Here is a 12,059-nt window from a genome sequence, read left to right on the forward strand (position 1 = left end):
TGTGAATTTATTAATTATTCTCACAATATTCAATACTATTGTTTATGTTACTGTTTTGTGACTTAGTGTTGACCACAAGAAGGGTTTCCTTTCTGAGTCCTTGTTCCTTTTATTTAATCACACTTTTATTTAATCAAAGCAGTTTGCTGGAAGAATGCATTGACTAAATATTTAAATTAATTGCAAAGATGATGTCTAAGTTGTGTTTTTTCATTCACCATTTTCAGATATGCAGAACTTAGAAGCATGCTCAGTTGTTTTAAACATTACTTTATGGGTAAAATAGAATTATGCATGCTACATAATTCTATAATAAATTCTAATCAGCTCCCAAGAGCAGTGGTCCCTTTCTCGCAGTACTCAGATGATAGACTATGTATGGATCTGCTTACTAACAGAGATGACATTCATCCAAACAGCATGCTGGAACCCAGCTGCCTACAGACCATGCTGTGAGAAAAACGTCCACTGTGGTACCAAAGTCAGACATTCTCAAACACTCTCTAAAGGTAACCATATTGGATCATTGGCATAAGTCCCAATAAAGTTACCTTTGGCACGTTTTACAAGGTCCCACCAGAACTATAATAGGACCTGTTGTGGACGACAATAACAGCTTAGGAACACCCAAGAGGGAGTTATAAAAATACCCAAATACGGACAGGAACGTCTTCTGTCTGCTGGGAAAGGCCACCAATACTAAGACTATAAAGTTAGTGATCTTGCAAGTGCAAACCTTTTCTACTCCTTTTAGAGTATCTGATATAAATACTGGCACTTTGGAAGTAGAAGGTGTGTTTCTTAACAACAGCGTAAGACCTATCAGTTTCTTTAGTGCTGTTGCTACTGCCCTGAAATCTCACAAGTTCTCAGTTGACGATGCTGGGTTTCTTTCTTTACTGCTGATATGTGTATTGGGGTGGGGTGTGGACGTAAGACTGGGGGAGCACTGCAGGATGACAGTCGGGGGTTAGGAGGCATTTTAGGGTAAAAAATAAATATGCTGACAGAGATGCATATGAATGCAGAGACTGCAGTATCTCAACTTCTAAGCACACAGAATGGAGCACAGGCTCAAATACATATCTGCTCAGTTCTCATTTCTTACTCCAACACACACACACACACACACACACACACACACACACACACACACACACACACACACACACACACACACACCTTAACATGCACATGCTGCTCTGGACAGACCAACAAACGACTACGGAGAGATAACATAGATCTTCACAAAGTGCGGGAGAGAGAGAGAGGTTGGGGAAGACAGAGAGATAAGGATATAACGAGGAAGAGACTCTCTCAACATTGTGTCATAAATAACATTAAACTTTCCCACGTTTCCCCTGGAAAATGGGGCTTGAGAAACGTGATGGAGAGGGGCAACCTCCCATAAACACCACAGCGCCATAAACACCTCCCATAAACACCACTGTGCCATAAACACCTCCCATAAACACCACTCTGCCAGCAGCAATACAGAGGCAGCTCTGTGGGCCGTGTGGGTGGGGAGGATTGATGGCTCTCTCCTGCGCTGTGGCAGTTCCATCATCGGGTAGGGGGAGGCCCTGGAACAAACTGCCGCTTCCCTGCCCACTTCTTCCAGCCAATAATTGAGCTGTGTCAGCCACGTCTAGGCCTCATCCCACCAACCGAAGCACGAGGTGCAGACTGGTCGCTGTGGAAACAGCTTGGGGATTTCTCTGCTGTGTGTCCAGTTGGAAAAGAAGTATTTGGGTGTTTTCATTCCAAGCCATGTCTTATGTAGCCACCAAAATTGAAGATTCAAATTCCAGATGCTGATAATTGAATTTCTGGAAAATTGGAAAATCTGTACGGCGATTTCTCTGGCTACTGTAGTGTGCAACTGTGCTAGGAAAATTAAGCCTACAATTTGAGACAAATTTAGCATCATTTAGGGTATTCATTATAACAAGACCTAAGGTTATTTATATCCATAAACCACAACCCGTTAGAGGTTTATTATGAACTTCATTTGACAGGTAAAATGATGAATATTTCACAGCTAAGGTAGTGGATGTGGTGTGGTGTTTTTACACTGTAACACAAATGTTTCAGTTGAAGGTAAATGTCTAAAATGCACATTTCCCACATCTGCAACCATGTGTCTTTTTCGTCCATGTTACAGTAATAAGGAAATAAATGAACTTGCCTTGCTACAGACTAACACTTGATTAATCTACAGATACTGGCAGAGGCAATGAAAACACACAGCAAGCCAACTCATGTTGTTAATGAGTCCCTGGGAGAGAGCCCCCCAAAAACACAATCACCATGGCCAACTGATCATATATATTTAACAGTTAATTAACAAAGCCTAATTTTTTTCCTTTTTGTTTTGCTCTTGGACCGAGTTTCTCACAATTTTCCCACCACTATTTTTAACCACTAAAACATTCTGTTCTTACCAGTTGAGAGAAAAAATTTTCAAAAGATTTAGGGGATTACAACTTGACCAATTTGTCTAGAGGTAAAGATAAACTGCATGATAAAATAGCATTTGTACAGTTCTTTATGCACTGTGAAATGACAACTCATAAGTTTTCATATTTGTGTAGATTAAAGGTGTCTTCACATATGCCTGCTTTCACTATGTAAGCAGTAATGTGACTTTGGTTAAGAAGAAACTGGGGCTGGTGACATGGCCGATGCTTTCTCATATCTCTGCAGGTGTTGAGGTTCAGATGGAAGATAAAAGATCAAACCATGACTTCCCTTTCCCCAAAATGAGGCCAGGAGTGAACAGACAGGTGTTCTCTCTCCAACATGGCACAGGTGGCCACAGTATTACTATTATTATTATTATTATTAGTTTCTCAGTCTGTAATTAGCAACATAATTCTCTGCCGGACCACTTAAGTTTACCCATTGGAGACCTTTACCTTCAATAACTTATTGGCTTAACTAGAAACGATGGCATGATGAAACCGCACAATAATTCCAGCCTTAAGAAGGAACATAAATGGCAGATATTTTTGCTTTTATTGCAGGTAGTTGTGGAGTAATTGCCCCTGTCAGTGCTATAATATGCTGGGCCTGTTTTCAGTCTGCTGAAACCTTCTTTGGCCTTTTAACTCCAAAAATGTCTACCTACTGTCACGTTGAGGACCCCGGCCCCTCCCTTTTGGGCGTATGTATATGTAGTCCACGTGCATCGTCTGCGTCTGTGGAACTCCGTGGTGAAGGCTATGTCGTGTGATAATGTGTATCACCTGTGAATCGTCTCGTAATCACATGGGGCTAATGTGGTTTGTCTATTTAATGTGCGCTCGCGCAGTGTCCTGTGCTCGTCGTTGTCTACAGTCTACACGTTGTGTGCGTTGTGTTGCTGTTTCTCATGCGCTATTGCGCAATATCTGTCTAAAATAAAAGTGACGTCTGTCGCCACAAGAGGGATCCGTGTCTCATCCTTCCCCACGACCCCATCGTCACAGAACGACGAGCCGACCAGAGAAACCAGGACCATGCCAGGCTACGCAACCCGGCCGAAGAAGGCAACTCGCCCGAGTAAGCAGCGTCACCGCGCTTCGTCCTCCCCCCCGCGCCACGACTCTACGCCAACTCTGGCGCAGCTGAAGCGGGACCCCGAGTGCGCCTACCTACTGTGCGCGGCTCGGGAGACCTCCATACCAGAGTTGGCGGAGGAGTACCGCAAGACAGCGGCGCGGGTGTGGCAAGAGTGACACTCCGCACCTCCACGGGAGCTCTCGCCCATACGGGTCAACGTCCTCAGGGGACAGGGATGACACCAGAGGGCGAGCCCGAGGGGGACTCCTCCCCGCGCCACAGGATCGGACCCAGGCGATCTTGTGGTGCGGTGCGGCTTTCGTACGACCCCTCTACGTCCAGGGAGCCCTCACCCCTGCGGGTAGGCTCCTTCGCGCTCTGCGGGGTGGAAAGGACCCCCGAGAGTGAGTTTGGGGAAGGGGATTCCTCAGGCGAGGAGGAGGAGCAAGAGGACGAGGAGGAAGCCTACCCTCCGTCGTTATACGACGCCTCCACGGTGGACTACGGGGAAGAGGAGGAGGAGGAGGAGTCCGAGGAAGAGGACTACCTCCCTCCGCCCGTAGGTCCCTCTACCACCGTGGAGGAAGGCGAGGAGCAAGAGGACGGCGAGGAGGAGTACCCCCCGTCGGAGTGCTCTGCTTTCCCCGAGGAAGACGGTGGGGAAGAAGAGGAAAACGGGGATTACCCTCCGTCCGAGGGCTCCTTTACCGAGGAGGAGAGCCCTCCCCCCTCGGAACTGTCAGTCGAGACGGTGAAGAGGAGGAGTCCAGAGGCGGGCTCATCCCCCGAGCGCTCCCCAGCCAGCGACATGGACTGTTCCCGGGGTGGCAGCTCGGGGCAGCCCATGAGCTGGAGCCGTGGCAGTGAGGAGGAGATGGAAGCGGAGGAAGCCACTCCCACTGCCAGGTCCGGAGGGAGATCCTCGGGCGAGGAGGGTTTCCCGTACGGCCCACTGAGGGGAGGGGCCAACCGCGCTGCACCTAGCGCGTCGGCCAGCCGCGCTGCGCCCGGTGGAGGGTTTGCAGCAAGGGCAGGAGGAGCACCGCCCACCGCAGCGCCTGCAGCACCAGTGGCTCCCGATCTCACTCCCCTCATCGCTCTCCTTCTGGAGCGCAGCCTGGCGCCTGTTTCATGTGTGTGTGTGCCTGTGTTCGTAAGTCTTCCTGTATGTGTACCTAACCCCCTCTTCCCGTTTGTGTCTATGTGTGTAAGCGTGCCTGTTTGTGTGTTTGTGACCGTGCCGTTGTCTAACGTCTTTTTCCCTGTGTTCCCAGGGAGGGTGTTCTAGGCGGTCCGTGGCGGACGCTTCCCCGAGGGCGGTCACCTCCCAGACGCAGGACTGAGCGCGTCGGATCCGCCCATCGTCGTGGGTTCGGGGCACTCGGTCCTGTTGGCACCCCGGGACGGGTAGTGCCCTTGGAGGGGGCGTCTGTCACGTTGAGGACCCCGGCCCCTCCCTTTTGGGCGTGTGTAAACGTGGTCCACGTGCTTTGTCTGCGTCTGTGAAACTCCGTGGTTGTGGTTATGTCGCGTGATAATCTGTCTCACCTGTGACTCGTCTCGTAATCACGTGGGGCTAATGTGGTTTGTCTATTTAATGTGCGCTCGTGCAGTGTCCTGTGCTCGTCGTTGTCTACAGTCTACACGTTGTGTGCGTTGTGTTGCTGTTTCTCGTGCGCTATTGCGCAATATCTGTCTAAAATAAAAGTGACGTCTGTCGCCACAAGATGGATCCGTGTCTCATCCTTCCCCACGACCCCATCGTCACACCTACATATACATACCATTTTAACATACTTTTCCCCCTCTTTTCTAGCCATGATCACCCAAATGCCTGTACAAAGATGTACAAAGATTATACAAAAGTGTGTTGGGTTCATTGGGTGTCCCATAAACATTTATAATCATAGTTAATTCACAAGAAGTCTGTGCCAACATATAGCTTGTTTCTCTTTAGGCAGATCATAAAGGGAAAATGTTTATGCATAAGAGGAAAACTTTTATGTGAATATGAAGATATTCAAATTATAACTTGTAGAAATATAAACATCTACATATTACATAAAACCAGGTATTATCATCCATATATGTGTTGTCTCTGAATGTCTCTATAGCAAATCAAAGTTACTATGGAAACAAAAAACCTGCAGCCAGCACCTGAATCAAAGGCAATTATGAAAACGAGTGTAGAAAGAGTGATATTAATGAGTTTGAGAGTCTCATCAAAGAGAACGTTGAGCTAACTGTTGATTAAACACGGTAGTTTAGAACAACGCAGAACAGTTGAGCAATATGACAACACAGAGTGTGACATAAATGCAAGTCATTGCACTGCCTGTTATGTCTGTTTCCTAAACATTGTTATTATTTGGATTATTGCAGATATCATGATTCAGCACTACTACTGCGGAAAATGATTTTATCCAGAACTGCATAATTGCTCTGTCACTCAAAATGTGAATTTCTCTGGAGCTGAGAAACATTTACCACATAGCAAGGCACACGATTTGTCTAGTTTGTCAGCTTTGTGAATAACATCATGGGGATACTGTAAGTTAAAGAAAGAACAAGGTCTCAATAAAATGTTCAGATTTAGGGGTCTGTGTTTTGTGAGGTTCTGAAAAATTCAGCCCCACAGTTGTGATCATATTATGTTTTTATGGAAGCTTCCTCTGACACTAAAACTACTGTTTCCTTCTCATATCCCACCAGCCCCACCCCTTAAACCCTCTTCTCGTAAATAAGACCAGTACATGGCCAGAAGAACCAGCTTAGCTGGGTTAGGTCACAACATTATAGCACTCTACATTTACCTTAATGACCCTCAAAGATAATGGTAAACATCCATACACAGATGTATGTTAGATGTAGCGGCCAATATCTGAAACCGTAAGGGCTCAATCAGGCTGGTACTTGGCAACCTTATGAACAGAGATGAACCCGGGGATAAAATGGCTGCCAGAACAGTGTGTGGTGAAACGATCTGATAAACAAAACTCTTCAAACTGTGACATGGAAAGGTACCATGGTTACCAGGCCCTCCAGGATTACTGCCACCTTTGGTAAAGAATGAGAATATGCTGTGACAATTGTATATGATATTACCTAAAAATATGAGAGAGAAAATTTACTTCAAGGAATAAAATCCAAATTTTCTTAAAGTTACAAATGTTTTATGTCTCCATAATTGTTTAGAAGCAAAATATAACAACTGCATATTTCTTTATTCAAAGTCTTTTGGAACTGTGATCAGTTGTGTGATATGAATATAAGAGTCACGCAGACCAAACACCAATACACAAATCGAATAAGACCAATAAATCGGAGAACAAGGATAAGAAACAGCTCTACATTTTGGTCAGTAATTAAGATGATCTAAACAGCTGGAGCACTAATGAACCTGCCTGTAGGAGGATGTATTTTAGCCCCACACTCATTTAGCTTCATTATTTTCTAAAGAACAAACCGTGCAGCATTTAGCACAGTTAGCCGAGCGTACTCCCAAAATAACTGCCTGACACACTTAAAGTTTGTTTCCTTGAGACCGTCACGGCTTGGATAGATACACAGTTATCGGTTTTATAATTTACTTAGCTATAGTGCCTTTATAAAGAGGTCTTTCACGAAGATATGCCACCATAAATTAGATGTGAATAACACTGTAGCCACAAGTATCAATACAAACATCCACAACAATTCGACTAGCCTTTTTCCCACAAACATCTCACCATCTTTTCAGAACTAAAGCTCAGACTTGAGAAGACCTCTCTAGCGTGCACATAAGTGAGCTTGCCTAATGGAAGGTGTCAGGCGCTGGATCGAGGCCCCAGTTTTTCTTTCACACTGAGCGGAGAGATTAAATTTTGATTAATTTCTCCCAGCTAGCGCCGGCGGCTACAGACGGGCTTGAGGAGCAGTGGGAGCACCACTGTGATCCGGAGTGGAGCCAGAAAGTCGGCTAAGCCCTCCTTGCTTTGAGGTGTACACTGTAGCAGATTCTGCTGTACTGGGGAAGTCCAGGCATGTTAAGATAAGCTTTTGCCTAATGAGTGTGAGGAGAGTCCACCCAGACAATGTTCTGTAAACAAACAGTGGGGTCTTGCCAAACCACACCAAAGTGTATTCTAACCACATGATGCCGGTGAATTTTCCTCACAGTAGGATGGAAGATGTCCTAATTCTATCCACTCTTACAGATTGTAATAGATGTTTTTACAGGTGTACCTACTCACGGTATCACCAGTGATCCTCCAGTCTGCAATATCTTGAAGCTGACTTAATGTGTCTAAGACAGCTGCTAATGCAGAATTATTCAGCAATGCACCACAGGGAAAAACACCAAGTGCTGGAATGGCTTGCTGCATGTATTACAATCAAATCTCCAGTTAAATACTGTAACCCTGCACAGTCCTCCACATAGCCAAATTCCAAAAGTTCTAGCCCGTAGTTCTCAGGCCGTAGTTCTCCTCAATTTCCATTTATGGTCTGGAAGGCCATGACAGACACAAGCTTGTCTAATTTGCATTTTGGTATTACTATTCAGGCTCTCTCTGAAGTAAAGGTGTTTTTTTTCCACACTTCTGAAAGGGTATGAAGTGTTTCTCGCAACTCCTTGCCTAGAGGGAGTTGACCTTGTCAGTGATATTTCTGTCTGCGCACCCAGAGGCATCTTGGAGATTTTGCTGCCGGTTTTGGCAGGTGGAGAAAAGGAGGGTTGCTGGGGAAACAGGGCTACTGGAAGGGGACATGCAGAAGATTCCTACAGATGAACCAGCACATCACCCGGCACGCTGCTGCACACCTCACGTCACGCTGCACGTCTCACGTCACGCTGCACGTCTCACGTCACGCTGCTGCACATCTGACGTCACGCTGCACGTCTCACGTCACGCTGCTGTACGTCTCTCGTCACGCTGCTGCACGTCATCCGTAACACTGCTGCACGTCTCTCGTCACGCTGCAACATGTCACCTGACACACTGCTGCACGTCTCACGTCATGCTTCTGCACGTCACCATCGCGCTGCAGCACGTGACCATCACGCTGCAGCACGTGACCATCACGCTGCTGCACGTGACCCATCACGCTGCTGCACGTCTCACATCACGCTGCCACACGTCTCCCGTCACGCTGCTGCACGTCACCCGTCACGCTGCTGCACGTTACCCGTCACGATGCCGCACGTCTCTTGTTATGCTGCAGCACATCACCCGTCACGCTGCTGCACGTTTCACGTCACGCTGCCGCACGTCTCTCGTCATGCTGCTGCACGTCACCATCACGCTGCCGCACGTCACAATAACACTGCCGCACGTCACTTGTCACGCTGCTGCACGTCTTAAGTCACGCTGCTGCACGTCACCCGTCATGCAGCTGCACATCACTCGTCACGCTGCTGCACGTCTCTCGTCACGCTGCTGCACGTCACCCGTCACGCTGCTGCACATCACCCGTCACGCTGCTGCACGTCACCCGTCACGCTGACGTACGTCACTCGTCACGCTGCAGCCCGTCACCTGTCACTCTGCTGCATGTCACCCGTCACGCTGCAGCACGTCACCCGTCACACTGCTGCACGTCTCTCGTCACGCTGCTGCACATCACCCGTCACGCTGTCTCACGTCACGCTGCTGCACGTGTCCCGTCACGCCGCAGCACATGACCATCACGCTGCCGCACGTCACCCGGCATGCTGCCGCACGTCACCCGGCATGCTGCCGCACGTCTCACGTCACGCTGCTGCACATCACCCGTCACGCTGCTGCACATCTGACGTCACGCTGCACGTCTCACGTCACGCTGCTGTACGTCTCGTCACGCTGCTGCACTTCACCCGTAACACTGCTGCACGTCTCTCGTCACGCTGCAACATGTCACCTGACACGCTGCTGCACGTCTCTTGTCACGCTGCCGCACGTCACCCGTCACGCTGCTGCACGTCACCCGTCACGCTGCCGCACGTCTCACGTCACGCTGCAGCACGTCACGCTGCAGCACGTCACCCGTTACGCTGCAGCACGTGACCCATCACGCTGCTGCACGTCTCACGTCACGCTGCCACACGTTCCACATCACGCTGCCGCACGTCACCCGTCACGCTGCTGCACGTGACCCATCACGCTGCAGCACGTGACCCATCACGCCGCTGCACGTCACCCGTCACGCTGCCGCATGTCTCACGTCACGCTGCCGCACGTCACCCGTAACACTGCTGCACGTCTCTCGTCATGCTGCAGCATGTCACCTGACACGCTGCTGCATGTCTCTTGTCACTGCCGCACGTCACCCGTCACGCTGCAGCACGTCACCCGTCACGCTGCTGCACATCATTCGTCACGCTGTCTCACGTCACGCTGCTGCACGTGTCCCGTCACGCCGCTGCACGTCATCCATCGCGCTGCCGCACGTCACCCGGCACGCTGCCGCACGTCTCACGTCACGCTGCCGCACGTCACCCGTCACGCTGCTGCACATCTGACGTCACGCTGCACGTCTCACGTCACGCTGCACGTCTCACGTCACGCTGCTGTACGTCACCCGTAACACTGCTGCACGTCTATCGTCACGCTGCAACATGTCACCTGACACGCTGCTGCACGTCTCTTGTCACGCTGCCGCACGTCACCCGTCACGCTGCTTCACGTCACCCGTCAAGCTGCCGCACGTCTCACGTCACGCTGCTGCACGTCACCTGTTACGCTGCAGCACGTGACCCATCATGCTGCTGCACGTCTCACGTCACGCTGCCGCATGTTCCACGTCACGCTGCCGCACGTCACCCGTCACGCTGCTGCACGTAACTCATCACGCTGCAGCATGTGACCCACCACGCCGCTGCACGTCACCCGTCACGCTGCCGCATGTCTCACGTCACGCTGCCGCTCGTCACCTGGCACGCTGCTGCACGTGTCCCGTCACGCCGCACGTCACCCGTCACGCTGCCGCACGTCACCCGTCACGCTGCCGCACGTCTCACCTCACGTTGCTGCACATCTGACGTCACGCTGCACATCTCACGTCACGCTGCTGTACGTCTCTTGTCACGCTGCTGCACGTCACCCGTAACACTGCTGCACGTCTCTCGTCACGCTGCAACATGTCACCTGACACGCTGCTGCACGTCTCTCGTCACGCTTCTGCACGTCACCATCGCGCTGCCGCACATCACGCTGCCGCACGTCTCTTGTCACGCTGCTGCACGTGACCGTTACGCTGCTGCATGTCACCATCACGCTGCTGCACGTCACCTGTCACGCTGTCTCACGTCACACTGCTGCACGTGTCCCGTCACGCTGCTGCACGTCACCCGTCATGCTGCCGCATGTCTCACGTTACGCTGCTGCACGTTACGCTGCTGCACGTCACGCTGCCGCACGTCACGCTGCCGCACGTCACGATGCCACACGTCACCCATCATTCCTGAGGACACTGAGACAATTGGTGCAGAGCTGTCATGACGACCAGCACAACTGGGATACCGGATGCTCATGATATACTTTTTAATATGTTTACGTCAAGTACAAAATACTATTTTTGTATTTAATTCTAATTTGTGTTGGTATTTAATATGTTTTTGTATTATTGCTTTATACACATGGTAGCTAATATAAGATTGACAGATTCTACATTTGGCATTTTAATCTGAAATGATTGTCTCTCAACATGAGGAGCAAATAAACATCAAACTCAGTAAAGCACACGATAATGAAGACCGAGATCTAGACCTAGACCTAAAAAGATCAACCAGAGCATGTGATCAAGTCTGATCCTGAGTGATGGAATGATCACAAACATACCACCTCAGCTGTGAATCTCTGACGTGAACATGGATGGCTGGCACACATCTCTGTTGTTAATATGTCTGCTAGGCATATTAAAAAGGGCAACACATGCCATACGGTTTATCCAAAATATAAATAAATATATTCAAATTAGCATAGAGATTCTGCAGTTTAAATCTATAGTCGTTGCTTCATTCTGATCCTAAAGTGCTTGTGAGAACCAGTAATTGCTTCAACCTCCTTAATTCTGCACAGTGCAACAGAACCAGGGTGTGCCAGACATGCCACAGATGGTATCAGAGCACTCTGTTGGATTCCAGCTACCCAATTCTTGTGTGCGCAGTCCGTCAAACCATCAGTTCTGGGTCAGCTGTTCTTCCTCCCAATAGAATTCATGACATTTTCTGACATTTTGTCATATTATATTATGCTGTCTTCAGGATGTCCGTGGAAACACTGGCAGAATGAATATTTAATAAGTGACAGTCACCAACAAGGTGAGGATTTTCATTAACAGTCACCAACAAGGTGAGGATTTTCATTAAATATCTGGAATACAATCAGATCAAATCAAAGCACATGAAAATAAAGTTACAGTTGTCTATACATACAGTATTTAAAAATGTGGGATATTTAGGCACTCTAGGAATTTATTAGGAAATACATCTTTAACTTCAGAAGACCACAAAGCAGCCTTAAAGGCTCTCTGTCCATTTTCTGTGAAAGCTTTCATTT

This window comes from Brachyhypopomus gauderio, chromosome 8, assembly GCF_052324685.1.
Source record: "Brachyhypopomus gauderio isolate BG-103 chromosome 8, BGAUD_0.2, whole genome shotgun sequence".
NCBI lineage: Eukaryota > Metazoa > Chordata > Actinopteri > Gymnotiformes > Hypopomidae > Brachyhypopomus > Brachyhypopomus gauderio.